This window comes from Canis lupus, chromosome 8 (genome assembly GCF_048164855.1).
Source record: "Canis lupus baileyi chromosome 8, mCanLup2.hap1, whole genome shotgun sequence".
Lineage (NCBI taxonomy): Eukaryota > Metazoa > Chordata > Mammalia > Carnivora > Canidae > Canis > Canis lupus.
In genome coordinates this window covers 26,224,171-26,239,803 of record NC_132845.1, presented here as the reverse complement: position 1 = coordinate 26,239,803, position 15,633 = coordinate 26,224,171, and the positions used below count along the sequence as shown (strand labels likewise).

Here is a 15,633-nt window from a genome sequence, read left to right as displayed (position 1 = left end):
GAATGATCATAGAAATAACAAACTACACTACGAGGTAACAGGAAACATACAGACCAGTGTGAATTTGTGGGCCAGTAAGGCCTTTTATCACAAGAGTATCTACACTTTGAGGCAGATTTCATTCTGTTTAGTTATGCATAACTCACATCCACCAATATGATAGCATGAAATAAATACAGTATACTGAGATATGAGTATGGAAAACTAGTGTGCACTCAAACCTTACTAAGTCTCAAATATAATTATCAAATTAAAAAATTAGGTATTACATCTAGCTTCTCAGAAAAGATTTGCAAGCAGAGTAATGCATTGCCTGCTCATATTACTAAAACTTCATTACGCTACAAAATAGCCTACAGTACATTTGTAAGTATACTATTATCATAAATAATTAAACCCAAACAATGCTGGTCAAAATAAATAACCAAAGTACATTTTGTACTTTAATAATCTTGTTTTGACTGTGGGTTTTTTGGGAAAAATTTTTTTTTTGGTTTGTTTTGTTTGATTCTTATTTGCTTAAGTGTTAATTCCCTCAAATTGGTAACCCACATTTTTTTCTCAGTTGTCAATTAAATTTAATAAGGACATATTGTGTAGACAAATGATCTTATGTAAAATACTGTTAGTGCAGCAGTACAAGAAAGAAACTTAATAGGAATTTCAATTTTGACAAATTCAATGGTAAGCACATTTTTGCCTCGAATGTATGTGTGTTTTTTTTTCTATTATTTATAAGCATGCCTCGAAAACAGTCCATTTAAGTGAAGGTCTTAAGGCTTATATGCAAGCTTTATAAAGCTTATGCTGTATTTTTATTCCAGAAGGAAAAAAATTATGTGCTTAATTTCACTGATCCATAAATAGGAAACATAGTAATTAGGAGACATGCAACAAGACAAAGATGCAGCTTTAGTATTACATGTCTTCTGATTTTCTGGATAGATGGAAGGATAGATGGGTGGATAAACAGATGTTCTTAGTCGACAAAAACAAAAATAATCCACAAAAAGAAATAAGTACCATTTGTTGGGCATCTAATAAGTCAAGATCTGACCTATGTGTAATATATATAATTTTTAACCTTCACAACTACACATTAGTCACATTTTGTAGATGGTCAAACAGATTCAGGGAAATTAATTTCTCTAGGCTCACATAGCTCATGACAATCAGAGCCAGGATTTAAATTTGTAAATATCTGGGTACAAAGCCTGTGTCTTTCTCCTATACTACACTTTCTATTAGGCGTGAGAAAGTGGTGCCATGGTCTTCCTCTGAGTAGATCGGATCTCTTAAAGATGGACCAGGGCCTCCCATTAATGGTCAGGCTCCAGAGGCCAGTGGGAAGCCAAGTTCATTCACTCTCCTTTATTTGATGGGCTGGCTGCTACAAATTATGTCAAAAAGGGAAGTTGAGTTGTTATTTGGTGCTCTTATTTAATAGTTTTCCTCTAGCCGGGGTGCTTATGGTACATGGTGAAAACAAACAAAAATAAACAGACAGAAAAGCAAAATAGGGGGAAAAAAGCAACATGTCTTACAAAATTTCCTAATTTGGAGACTTTCTAGCCAGAGAATCTTTTTCTTACATTTCTTCTTTCTTTTTGGTATGTGTTTAGAGCAGTTAGCTTATCTGTACTCAGATGCAGATTGTTTTCTTAACCATGTGGCTTCGGATGAGAATATGGGAGGAAAGGTGAAATATGTAGAAACTGTTTCTTTAGTAATTCAAATTTCTATGTACGGAGTTGTTTACTCATCTACATTCAAAGCAGATTTTTCCTTGCATGCACCACTAGTTCAAAAATAGCCATCATCAGGACACTCCTGGGACTGGCCTAGAATGCAATGGGGTGTTTTTGCAAGGCTCTTAGCCATCTCTGGAATTTGTAAAAGAAGGCTAGTAGATGTCTTTTTTATTTTAAATCTAATTATTTTCCTCATTGCAACCTCATAAGCTTAGTGAAAGTTTCACAGCCTCTGATGATGTCTGGCTACCAGGGAGTCATCACACTGCTTCCAACTCTCAGCAATGAAACAAAAGTCTCTTCTACCTGGAGAGGTAACATGAGGTGAAGAGAGGACTTGATTCTCGTCATCCTTACTTCAGGAATTAGATCCCAGGAGTAGTATTTGGAGGCGTGTGCTTCAAAATGAGCAGTATCTCAAAGAGTAGATTGTTTTATTAAGTTAACTGAAGACTTTTCTCTGACATTCCAAGTTGTATGTCCCTTGTCCCTTGTATTGAAGAATGTGCACCTGCTGCTATCAGAGGAATCTGGGAATGTCACCGCACTTACAGAAAGACCCTTAGCTTCGGTGCAAAAGGCAGAAAGGGAAACCAGTCGGTCCCCGCCCATGTGTCAGGAGAGGGGAGCTGACCTAGAAAAGACCCCCTGGGAATGACAAGAGTAGAGTAGACAAGCACCTTCCTGGCAGTGTGTGTGAACAGTGCAGAATGGCCAGGGATAGCAGGACTCCCCGGTGGAGATGCATTCCCCAGAAGGCTTCCGAAGGATGCTTGCCAGGAAGGACAGAGAGGAGAGACCGTAGGGCCAGATGACAGATCCCACATCTCTGCAAGCCAGTGGCTTCCATCAATTCCACCAGATGTAATTGGCCAAAGGAAGTCAGGTGGGCAAGCCTGATGTCAGTGGGTGGAGAATATAAAGCTCTTTCGAGAGGGACAGCAAATCACTGGAAACCATAATACAATCCAGCACAATTTATTTATACAGGTTTTATAATGGGATGGATGGGTGCCCCCTTAGGTCCCCTCTCCTGATTCGGTAAGAACCTTTGGTCTCTGAATCCTGACTAGCCTCTTTCCAAGAGGCCCCTCGCTCTGGCTCATCTAACCCTGACCGCTTTAGAACAGCTTTTAGCTTCATAGGTAGAGAGCCTCAGCGCATTGATTTCTTTGTTCTTGCGGCTCGGTGTCCTGTGAGTAGGGGAGCTGCACTGGCTCTTAGCTCAGGCCACCTGGGAAACGTGACTGCCAACTTCTTCCAACAGATTGTCACTCCCAGGAGCCAAGCCCTTTCTTACCCTCTGGTTGCAGACTGCTGCTCGGCCCCAGCAGGCTCCCGGGACACATGCCGTGGTGTCAGCTGGGTTCCAAAAGATATTTTCTCCATCCTGGACTTACTGATTCGTGACTAAAACACCCAGTCATGCCATTTGCACGAACTCCCGGGTTCATTCCTCTCCGACTCTGTGTCCAGATCTACGGTGTTTAGCACACACCCTAACGCAGAGGTTCTGCTGCTGGCCTGTGCATAAGAATCACACTGGAGGCTTTTTTAAAAAGCAGACTCCCCAGATACTCTTATTTAGATGGTTTGGGACTGGGCCCAGGATTCTGCATTTAACAATCTCTGGAGGCATCTGCCACGCTGAGGGAGTTTGTGATGGTTAAAGGTGTAGATGGAGATCCACCACAAGGGCAGGGGCCCAGCGCAGAAGGTGCTTGGTGAGGCCGTGTCCCGACCCCAAACGAGCCGAGCTCAGGGGCTGGCTGTATGGTCAAGAGGCATGTTAGGCAACAGAGTCACTACACTCTCTCCTGATCCTACATGAAGTCTCTACTTCCTTTGCCACTTCCTTTTCTGCTTCCCACACTCCACACAGTCTAGAAATCCACAGGGTCTTTTCTAGGTCAGCTTTTATAAAATCATAATAGATTTTGTCCTTACTGTGAAAGTAATATGACTTACTGTGGAGAATTCAGAAAACGTAGATACGCAAAACTAAGAAATAAAGACCAACCATAACACTACCACCCAAAGTAAGCTATGTGGTATTACCTCTTTTTCTCTGATTATATCGTCATATATTATTAAAAATGAGATCACACTGTATATTGTGGTCTTGTAACTTGCTTTCAGTAGAGTGAACATTTTTCTCTTATATTCTTCTAAAACGTCATTTTTTTTTGTGGCTGTGCTATATTTCATTACATATTCCATTTATTCAACCAATTGTCCATCATGGGACATTGAGTTTCTACCCATTTATTTAACCAATTGCCCATTGTGGGACATTGAGTTTCTACTTGTTTTTAATTATAAACCACATTTCAATAGGCCAAAAAAAAAAAAAAAAAAGAAAAGAAAAGAAAAGAAAAGAAAAAAGAAATAGTATATTAGCCAGAAAGTTTTAAATGTTAAAATTTCCCTTCCAATCCGAAATCCTTGCACACAACTGCCATATTACTTGACCAGAAAAATTAGCCTTGTTACGCCACTTTCCTGCCTTAGAAATCTCTAATTCCTCCATGCACATGCTTCAATCTGGTACTCAAAGCATTTCATTCTCAGGACAATCTACACACTCAGCTTTATACGCTACCTGTGCTGGCCAAATGCATCCACTTACTATCACATTCATCTATTCACTGTTCCTTGAAACCAGATTGTTCTCATCTCCATGGCTTTGTTTCTGCCATTTTCCTCTCCTAATTCATTCTTCACCCTCCTCTTTGCTTCCTTCAAGTGTGCAGAGACTCCATAAAGCCTTGTGTGAACTCACCTTCCTTATACTGGTTTCCCCCACTTCTGAGCCTCTGTAGTATTTAATGTAGGGCCCCTCATTTAGTCTTTGCCACTTGCTGCCTTTTATTGTTTATCTTTATGTTAATAGTTCTATTCTTTACTAAGATTTTTATAAGCATTTTTCTACTCAAGACAATAACTTTTCTTTTTTGTTATTAATTCCCCTGATTCCAGCATCTAGAATAGTTTCCTGCATTCAACAGATACTCAATAATGCTCAGAAGAAATTAATTTTAACATTTTTAGTAATTATTAAGCTTGGTTTGACAACTGCCCTTTCATGTAATTTCCAAAACAGCTCTGAGAGGTATGTAATATTATTGCAATTTTACATGAGGAGTGAAGCTCAGAGATGAAAGGACATGCTAGTATTTACAATCCAAAGGACATTGTATCTGTCTTGTTCACCTTCAGATTTCAAATGCCCAACACATTCCCTTGCACATAAATAATTTCTTTGCAATAAGTTTGTGATAATGTTGGAGTTATGTTCACCTCTAAATCTCAGGATCTGTATTTACGGTATCAAAGAGTTTATGGATTTGGTAGATTCTAACATATTTGTCATGCAGAAGTAACTGAAAGCTGGTTTGCTTCTCATGAAATTTGAAAGAAATGTTAACTCTAAACAACAGGGACATACTAGAAGAATTTTCTGTCCTAACAGAGGATATAAGACAAATATATGTAGTTTCAATATTGAGTTAGGCACTATTTTCCAAAATTCCATCCAAGGAACTTTCCCATGATACCATTAAGTGTCTGTTTCTTCTCTTTCTTTCATTCTTTCCTTCTTGTGTTCGTGGTTGGGGTGTTCTGCAATCAAGTTTGGGAAATGCTGGTTTAAGCAAAGTCTCTTTACTATACCTTTAAATGTGCTAAGATAGATTAGGAGGTCTGTTCCTCCCCAGGGATGGACATAATAAGGATTATTTCTTAACAGAAATTAGCCATAGAACCTTTCTCTCACAACTCCAAGACTAGAAGTCCATTAAACAGGTGTTGGGAAACAGTCTTATGAATAAAATTATATACAAGGTATTTCTTATGGGACCCTGAAGGAAGTACAGGTATGTTGTGATCAATTCTTAAAATTAAGAATATGTCAAAAATAGATTATCTGTATGCTCTTTAGTTAATTGGAGGGATTGGGCAGTATGACCTGGGTTATAGTCCATGATCATGTTTATACTCTCATATCTAAAGGCTTAATATTTTCTGCTTCATTATCAAGTTCTCTTCCATTCATTTGGGAATCCGATTCAAGTGAGACAGCTCAGATGTGTGTTTACTGTGTGCAGTGAATATTGATTGTGCTTTTCTCACCATGGCCCCTCCCCCATTCCTCACGCATCAGCATCCGTTCCTTAATCCTGTGTGATTCTACAGGGTCTACTAAGTACAGCTATGGGCTGAACAAGTGACACAGTCCTGGCAAATCAGAATTTACATTCACCTTGCCAATAATTAGTCTAGTGGAGGGCAGGTGGTCCAAGCCAAGGCAATCAGTGTCCTTCCCAGAGCTCTTTGGATTTGGACCTGGAGAAGAGACCTTTCACCTTATGTTCTAGAAGCTAGAAAATTATGTCTCTGGAGCTAACATTAACCACATACCCCATATGTCAACAAATGAAAAAAAAAAAAAGATAGCTAACCATAAGAAAAACTAAAGCTGTTCAGAGACAAATAGGGAAGAGAGGAAGGAGAGAACAGGAGGAAGTAAGCATGAGAGAAAGAGTGAGCACATGCGAGAGAGCAAGAGAATGAGGAACATTTTCTGGATTTCTGCTTTTGGTCATGTCTGAAGCTTGTGTTGCCTTGGATTCCCAGTTACATGACTCAATCGTTTTTGTTGTTGTCTTATTTTGTTTTGCTTACTTAGCTTAAGTTAAGCTACTGGTGCTAACAATAAAAACAAAGCTGATCACTACAATATCAGGGCAGTTTTACATAGTGCACCAGGGAAAAATGCATTCTCCTAATTAATTTGGTAGGTGTCTGAATCCTGAGGGTCAGTGTGAATGACAAGACGCCGTTAAGTTTTTAAATTTATAAAATAGTACTATTAAGACAAGACCTTGAGGAAAAAATATAATCCAACCCCCTGATTTTGCCAGTGAAAAAAACCTGAGACACAGAAAGCCAAAGTGACCCGTCTGAAAGTGTAACACAACTGAAGTACCACAACCAGGCCTACACTCAGGTCCATGTTCTTTTCCATTGTAACGTATTTTCCAATTTGGTCCTCATTTTGTTCCTTCCCACAAGAGTGAGTAGGACATGGCATTGTGCTTATGTTTGTAGAAAGAATATTGGACTTAGAGCAGAAAGACTGAGTTTGAATCCCAGGTCTGTCATTTCCTTAGGCAAGTTACTTAACCTCATGGAACCCGAGTTCTCTTACACAGAAAATGAGGTTAATAATATATACCCTGCATACCTCAAATGATGATTTTTGTAAAAGCACTTTGCAAACTCTACAACACTATTCAAGACATATTCTAAAAATTATTCTCTTTCATCATAAATATGCTTTATTTTCCTATTTTGTAAAATGAGGTTTTCATAACTCATTTCAGGGGCAGTTACCCCTTTATCTATATAGGGTAATGACCTTATATTTTGCAGTAACTATTTCATCTTACTCTCACACTGAGAAGTACAACCAACCTAGTAGCCATAGGGTATGCTTAATTCTAGATGTGCCATTTCAAGGTGGTAGTATAAACACATGCTACAATTGATAGGACCTATCCAATTTTTCTGATCCATATTCCCGAGGGCAGGGTCAATTGATAGAATTTTGTTTTCCCAACAACCCTAGCACACTGATTAAGGCTTGATTTTTCTAAATAAAAAATCATTTTTATTGAATTATTTTCTACTATAAAAATCAGCGTGATAATATTCCATTTAAGATTATCAGGGGAAGGATGAGGTGCAAAACCCTCAACCTAAATCGCCCCAAAAAAGTTTCATTCATACATCTCAAATTATATAACCATAGGCAAACTTCAGGATATGTGTAACGTGGAGAGTAGGCAAATTTCATTACTGTTTCTGAAAGTGATTGCCTTTCCTGCCTTCCCAATAACATCAGAATTGACTCTGTGACTTCCTTTGACCAAAAAAATTTAAGCTTAAGTGATATATGGCAATTTTAAGCAGAAGCTTTAAGAACCATTAAACCTCTCAGTGATTCTGCCCTCTGTCTTTTTCCCAAAATCATGACACTTATAATATCTCAGATTGAAGATGGTCCTTAAGCCCGAGTCCCAGAGTGAAGAGCCAACTTTCAATGAAGATGTAACATGACTAAGAAATATACCTTCATTAATGTGAGCCTTTACATTTTGAGGTTTTTTGTTACTGAAGTATAACTTAGCCTAAGCTCACAGACACCGTGTGTGACGATATGTTAAATAGACTGAGAGCCACCACACATCAGAAATATTTCCCTCACAGCCCAGATAGAATAACTATAGTATAAGAAAGAAATCCAAACAAGAGGAAAGTAAAGAAACATATTCTAAGGAAAGTACATGTTTGTCAGTAACTTCTTGTTGGTCCTTTTCATACTTCAGTTTATTTTCAAATAGATAAAATTCAAAGACTCTTAATGATGATCCTAAATATTTTACAACTTCCAGTCATGGAATAAAGGTATCCAAGCCCTGCTAAATTGAACACTCTAATACCCATCCGAAGACATTCTTTAAAGTGAAAAAGAAGTCATAATCACTCAGTGGCACTATTGACTTTTATTGTATTTTACCAAAAAGAATAACTGAAATTGCCCTTGTGAATTCCCCCACCATAAATTCCTTCACTAGGCTGCTTTCCTCTCTCTTGCAAGTACATTTGTACACTGTCATTTAGCCACCAAGAACTTCCTCCAAAGTTTTACTCACCAAACAGCATGCATATTTTAATGGATGGTAGATTTAAAACCCAACTTGAATAGTTATCAATTTCACATAGAAACCCTGGCAATGCATATTTGATCACACTATTATCTGTTCTTTGTCTCTCATTAAAAAGCAAAGGATGAACATGCTTTCCCTGCCCCCAGAAGAAAATTGATTTAAGACATAAAGTACAAAGTTTGCCTCAAATGCCCTTTAAATTGTGTATCTCCAAGAAAATCCTCAAATAGAAATAACGAGAAATATGTGAAACAATTTCCAGTATAACCTAACTTGCTGCTTAATCTCTTTGTCCAGTGTCATAATATCAGCTCACCACAAATTTATGCCTGGTTTATACAGTTTAGGCATATTCCATCCTAATTTGTTTATAGATTAAATCAAGAAAAAAACATGGAATCATTACCGATAAAGAAGCACCAACCCTCTGAGCTCCTTTGTTGTATTTATATCTTAAGAAATTGTGTCTTTAGTTGCGAATTAAAAATGAGTTGTCAGGTTCCTTTAATAATTAATGTTGAAATGAACAACTGTTTCAAGTACAACACATTCTATTTAATGTTAAACAGCGTTATATTTACTGTAATTCCACCTTTCATCCTAATGTCAACTTCTAAATCTTTAATGCTTTAATCACACTTCTTTTTCTGATATCCCTTGTGAGTTCCTCAAACCAATGCCCACTCCTTCGTGATAAGGTGGGCATTTTATGCTGCAAGGGTTAGTCAGCAGCAATTGTTAATTATTAAGGAAAACAAAATGCAGCTGCTGGAAAATTGTGTTTGTTCCCAGCAGGGCATGTTACCTTTAATCTCTACTGACACCAAGGCAAGCAAAGTCATAAAAGGGAGATAATGCATTTCAAGAACATGGCCCCACAGAAAATTAAAGAATTTCCTATAAAATTAATGAGCCTAATTACCAGATAATGTCTGCAGATGCCTTTCAGTAAGTTATCCGCCTTTGTGATAGAGAGCTGGAAAGAAGGGAAGCCATGGGGGTGAGGCCCCAAGGACTGGCTCACGGTTGGGTGGGGTCAGGAGAAACAAAAAGAAAGTCACTCTTTGTACCACAAGGATTCTATTTCTCCTGAACTGATGAGAGGATGAAGGCCAAGTATGTGGTAAGCATGTGCAGTCCGCGAGGTAACGCACTAGGCGATCCGACTACTGCTCTGTCACTGACCATATGGGGGCCTAGAGCCATTACCTCACATACAGGAGCCTTAACTACCTCACCTTTAACATGGGTTATTCTGAGGATCAGCCTGAGATATTTTACATAAAGCACTTAGTACAATGCTTGCAACCAAACTATCATGCACTCAGTCTTATTTGTTTAACTGTCACTTTAATTCTGAGACTGAGCTACTATTCTCTCCACTATCATTACCTCTCAATTCAAACTAGTAGGTAAAGAACACAAAATGTGAACTTGGGTCTGTCAGGCTACAAACCCTAAAATTGTGTCTTAGATATGTAAATTGAACCATTCCCCCCCCAAAACAGATGAATAATTGAAGAAAGATTTACTCCCCTATTCAATAGGTAAATTTTGTTTCTAACTTAGTGTTTATAGAAATTCAAGTGGGAAAGATGGCTATATGGCAATTTCAAGAAGGAAGAGCCTCAATGAACAGACCCTCAAAGCAGCTTGAATTTCCATAAGCTTACATGTCTGCTTTGCACTGCCCAAAACCTGCAGCCTCATTCAGGAGTCAAAAGCCACAATTATCATGCAAAAATGAATCCAGAGTAGTAAAACTACAAAGCCTAAAAATGCTTTGTACAAAAATACTCGAAAAGGTTTTTAGACGTAAGTGTCCTTCGTAGTGCTTCTGGGGAGGAGGGAATCATTGGGTCAGACTCTTTAGGACCCAGGAAGTGGTAAGAATCCTCAGAAGAGTCCTAAAATAAAATATTCCTAAACTATTTTGGTTCATAAACCACTCTGAAAATGTATTGAATCCTATGGATATTCTACTGAGAAAAAAAATGTACCTATGTACTCAGGGTAAGAATCTGATACAGATTTTGCTTTTGACCCAGTGAATTTTAAGAGTTTAAAGTCTAAGTTAGATTCTTTGAAACCTGGCTTATAGTTAAGCCAGAGCTTATAGTCTTTTTATACTATCTTCATCTCATGAGACTTCCCAGGGGATTGGGGTTGACCCTGATGTGCTCAGTGGTCCACAGCTAGCTGCTAAGTGATCACTGGGTGGCTGGGGATGCCAAGAGCACAGTATCTGCTCAGAAGTGAATTGGCATTGCCTGCCCTGGGACATCTGGCCCAGCTTAATGGAGAGGACCCCTCAGAAGCTGTATCTCTTCAGCCCTCCAGATATGCTGGTCAGATGAATTACTACTAATAGTAGTTCTTACATGAAAGATGTCTTAATATGAATTTTTTATTCTAATGAGATTAAGGAGATATGTAGGCCTTTTTATAAATTATAAGGTACTATATGCAAGCCATAGCTAAAATTCCTCAATCTTTTTATTTTAAGAGAAAGATGGAGAAAAGCAAGGAAATTAACATTTTCAATTATTTCATGTAATACTTATAGCAATCCTCAATAATAATTCTGTTTTACATTTAAGGAAATATGTATCATAAATGTTTAAAGGTTCCTCCATGATATCCTAAAAGCGTTTACCTCACTTCTCCATGATGCAAAGATTAAATAAATTGTTGAGGTATGAAACTTGGGCAGAATATTCCTTAATGAAGATATTCCTTACCGACTTTAGATTGATGTTGTGCCAATAAGGGAAAGACTGCATTCAGTAGCTGCACTTTCTCAGTTGTAGAAGAATATTCCATAATGGTCAGAACCTGTGTAACACAATAGGACAACCAATCTTAGTTGTTAAAATCATAATCGTCAGATTCAAACACACCTGGGTTCAAATCCCATTTCCACTTACTAAGTGTGTGACCTTGGAAAATTTACTTAATGTCTCAGAGCCCTATTAGCTTCATTAATAAGAGGGAAACATATTTCTCATTAGGCTGTCATGTAGATTAAGTGAGAGATGCAGGCTAAGTGCTCAGCATAGGTCTGATACATAGTAAGCCATCTGTGCATGTTATCATTTGTTCTGCCATTTATCATGTATTTATTAAATACCCCTTATGAAGCCCTTTACTGTTAGTGGAAAACTGACATTCCAGGAGGGTTGAAGTAACCCATTATGATAGCCTACTCTGTCTGTCTTTAGTTTTATCTCCTTTTTCTTGAGCTTTATCCCTTGGCTCTACTTCCACCCATATTGCGCCTTTCCTCCTTCCATTTCTCCAAACAGAGCAGTCATTCCCTGTTTTCTTAAGGGGAACAGAGATAAATAAGGCCAAGAACCTGCCCTGCTGACCTCAATATTTAGTGAGACAGAGGAGAATACGCCAGTGATTACCTTCTATGGGGTGCTATTGGGGCCCAGAGGAGGAGAGAGATCATGCCCTTAGCTGGCATGGGTGAGGAACTACAGGCAGTCTGACAAGAGAAGCAAAGTATCATGTCCAGATGTGGTTGCAGGTGAAGCCAGTGAGGTAGCCACAGGGCGAACCATGAAGGCATAATAAACCTCAAGCAACTGGATTTCACTCTAAAGGAGGTGAAGAATTAACAATGTGGAGAGGGAATGTGAGGGAGAGGGAAGTGTAGACTGGTGACTTTCAAAGGTGAGGCTGGATTCACAGAGATGGGGAGCTGCAGGCTCTGAGCTACAGATACACACCGAAGAACAGAGTTAGGGAAAGAGAATGACTTCGGTTTGGAACACGGATGAAGAGGTTTGTAAGGATATTCAGAAGCTCTTGCTTCCTTTTCTCTATCTAAAACAGGAGTCTGAGGTAGGGAGTGCATTAGTTTCCCAGGCCTACCGGAACAAAGTATAACAAACTGGGGGCTTAAAAATAATAGAAATTTGTTCTCTCACAGTTTTTGAGACTAGAAGTATGAAATCAATGTGTGGGCAGGCCATGCTCCTCTCTGAAGGCTCTAGGGGAGAAATGTTCCTTGCCTTTTCCTAGCTTCTGGTTGTTGTTAGAAGTCCTCAGTGGTCTTAGCCTTGTAGATGCATCACTCCAATCTCTGCCTCCATCTTCAGATGGCTTCTCCCCTCCTATGTCTCTGTGTCCAAATTTCCCTTGTCTTAAAAGGTTACCAGTCATTGGGTAAGGACCCACCTTAATCCAGTATGACTTCATTTAACTTGGTTATATCTACAAAGACCCTATTTCCAAATAAGGTCACATTCATAGGTTCAAATCCACACAAATTTCAGGGGGACACTATTTCATGCAGTAAAACCCTTGCATCCCATTTATGAGGGTTTCATCAGTGGCTGATGAGCACTGAAGACCCAAGGACACCATGCACATCACCTATGCAAGACTAACAGTTGGTAGTAGAGGTCACCAGTAGATACACCAGAATGAGGAAGAGCCTGCCTAGTAGCTTAGGAAAATTTCGGCCTGTCCTATCCATCCTCCTGCCTAAACTGAGTAGACCTTAGGGACAGAGATGTCCCAGAGGTCTTACATAAACCCTTGGAGTAAGAGAGGGAAAGTAAGAGGGCTGACTAAAGCCATCCTCCTCACTTAGATGGTAGAGGAAAGTGCTTTGACTGAAATATGGGATTAAGGTTAGAAATAGATTAAATTTAATAACTGACAGTGACTGAAAAGTTGTGGAATCTTCTCAGATGCCACAAAGGGGCAAAAATTGAGACTTAACATAGTAAAGTGGAAGTTAATTACTGGAAAATAAAGTTCACATGTACACCCTAAGATACTGACAGAAGGCTCCTCTGATTACAGGCATTTGGGAAATATCTAATTAGGCTAAGATGTCACCGTGAAATCATGGTCAAAGACCTTCACTGAACTCATGGGAATAGAAGACACCTGTACAAGGCGATCTAGTGTACCATGTCTGCAAAGCAGGACCTAAACGTAGCCACAGAGAAAATTTCACTCAGAATGAAAATAAGAAAAGTTGTAGTGTTCGGGAAGCCAAAGCAAGCCCCAGAGGACTTGTATTACACTGACCTCCTTTTCTATGTGTGCCTTTTTCTTGTCCTTTTACCATCTGCAAAGGAATTTAAGTTTTACACAATAACATTCACTTTTCCTCCTCAAAGTGTTCTCTTTCTCCAATCTAGTCATGATAGTTCCAGGCAGACACCATTCGTCCTTTTTAAAATACTCAGTGTCATTTTTCAAATAGCTCCCTTATCGCTACCCTTCCTGCCCCCGCCAGTCAACCACATTCTCTGAAGACACTGTATGCAGAACAGGGTACTGAGCCAAACAGGCAAACTGAAAGTGAAAAAGAATACTGGAGTTGATCAAAATGAGGAAACTTTGCTTAGCCATGGTTTCAATCCCCTCTGGTCATCTGAGTAGGTATTTCAAGCATATTGTTTGAACTGGGGTTCACCATGAGCTACATTTTTAAAAGTCTGCTTTTCCAGTATAATCATGCCCAGCTAGAGTTACTTATTTCATTCCAGCTCAGTAGGAATCCACAGGCTGCATAAAAATACATTAAGGAATATTTATAAGATGGCAAACAGGACCAAATGTATGGGAAAGAATAATATTGTGCATTGCTCATTACAAACATGATTATTTTGTGTATGTAACGGATGTGTTGTTAAGGCACAGTGGGTTGTTTGAAGTTTACAAGTTTGTTATGGATTGATTTATTCATGAAATGCTTTGTTTCTATGACAACTTTATTGGTTTGCCTGTGGTCTAAATACATATAGGCATGGCAGGAATTCCACGGTACAAAACAAATTACACACTCCTCCCTGAATCACTTGCTGCCTTTAGGGAGTGTAGCAAAAGGATTTCCAACCAGGGCAGACATCACCATACACAAGGCCAGCATTAGAGAGATCACATAATAAAGGGGAAAAAGGCTTTTTAAAAAGAACAACTTAAAAGTCTCCAACGGCCTCCAACTCTGTAATATAAGGAAAGATGGAAATGAGCAACGAAATGCCCAACATAAGAGAAATACAATCTACCCACAATGCATGAGGTTTCTATTTAAGAAAAACCACTGATCAAAGACCCATATTTCCTGCTATAAATAATACCCCTTGAAGGATACCATTAATATTCACAACAGTTGTGTAACTACAAAAGAAACTGAGAATTGTTGTTTAGAGAAAATAATAATGGGTTTTTGGAAGATAAAAGGAAAAGGTAGAAGAGAAGAAAGGGAGACAAAAAGAAAGATATTTACTGTGGACCAAGGATAATCAAGGAAGGAATGATTCTTAGTTATCCAGTGAAACTTAAGTCAGGGAAATCATGCCTGAGGAGACACAGACATTCTGAAAACTGGAAAAGAGAGTAGAATTGAAATGACATTCCTCATATTACCCCAGACATGCATACCTCTGTATATATCAGAGGAAAAATTAAAACTAGGAAGATCATTTAGAATAAAACTGTTGCTCTTCATAAATTCAAAGAATGCGGTGTTACATAAGGAAATATACTTAGTCTTATATACAGTGAGATAGTGTGAATTTTGATAAAAAGTTACATGAAGCAAGATGCATTTTCCTAATGCATTATTTTATGTTTTTGTAAAAGATACTTCAAGTTTTCTGCTCCTATTTTCATTTCACAGATATTTTTGTGTGTGTGCTGGAGAAGACTGATTTTGAGGTATTTGACTGCCCACACAACCTTCTCTTGGAATCAGTTCCTCTCCCCATTTGCCTGCTAAGGGGCTGGATTAGACAACTTTACATTCATCACTTGACTCTGCCATCATGGCCAGTACAGTGAAGTCAGAGTTGATTATTAGTCAGTGGTAAAAATTCAACCAGTGTGAATGTCATTAATTTTTGTCACAGCAAAACAATACAGTACACATTTTATATATTACACAGGGCATAATAATCTTTATTTATTGCATCTGAGAATGTCTAGGTCAATGAAATTTGGTAGAGGAGACAGCCTAGAAACTATCTCGTTCTAAAAAATTAGAACATACAGGCATTTATATTGTCCTTTACACAAACTGTGTGATTGAATCAGCAATACATTCACATACAATAATTAAATGTTCCATATTTTGATCTTAGGCTTCAGGGTGTTTGCTGTGATACCACAAGGAGCTTGCA

General features: G+C 38.5%; 1 long non-coding RNA gene across 1 annotated transcript in view; it reads right to left on the bottom strand.

The window, feature by feature from the left end:
* The window catches only part of LOC140638023 (uncharacterized), a 60,005-nt gene that overhangs the window by 30,052 nt on the left and 14,320 nt on the right, over positions 1-15,633 (bottom strand). Inside the window, exon 2 of the long non-coding RNA XR_012035146.1 lies at positions 11,224-11,317. This is a non-coding gene — a long non-coding RNA (uncharacterized lncRNA). The remainder of the gene's footprint in view (positions 1-11,223; positions 11,318-15,633) is intronic.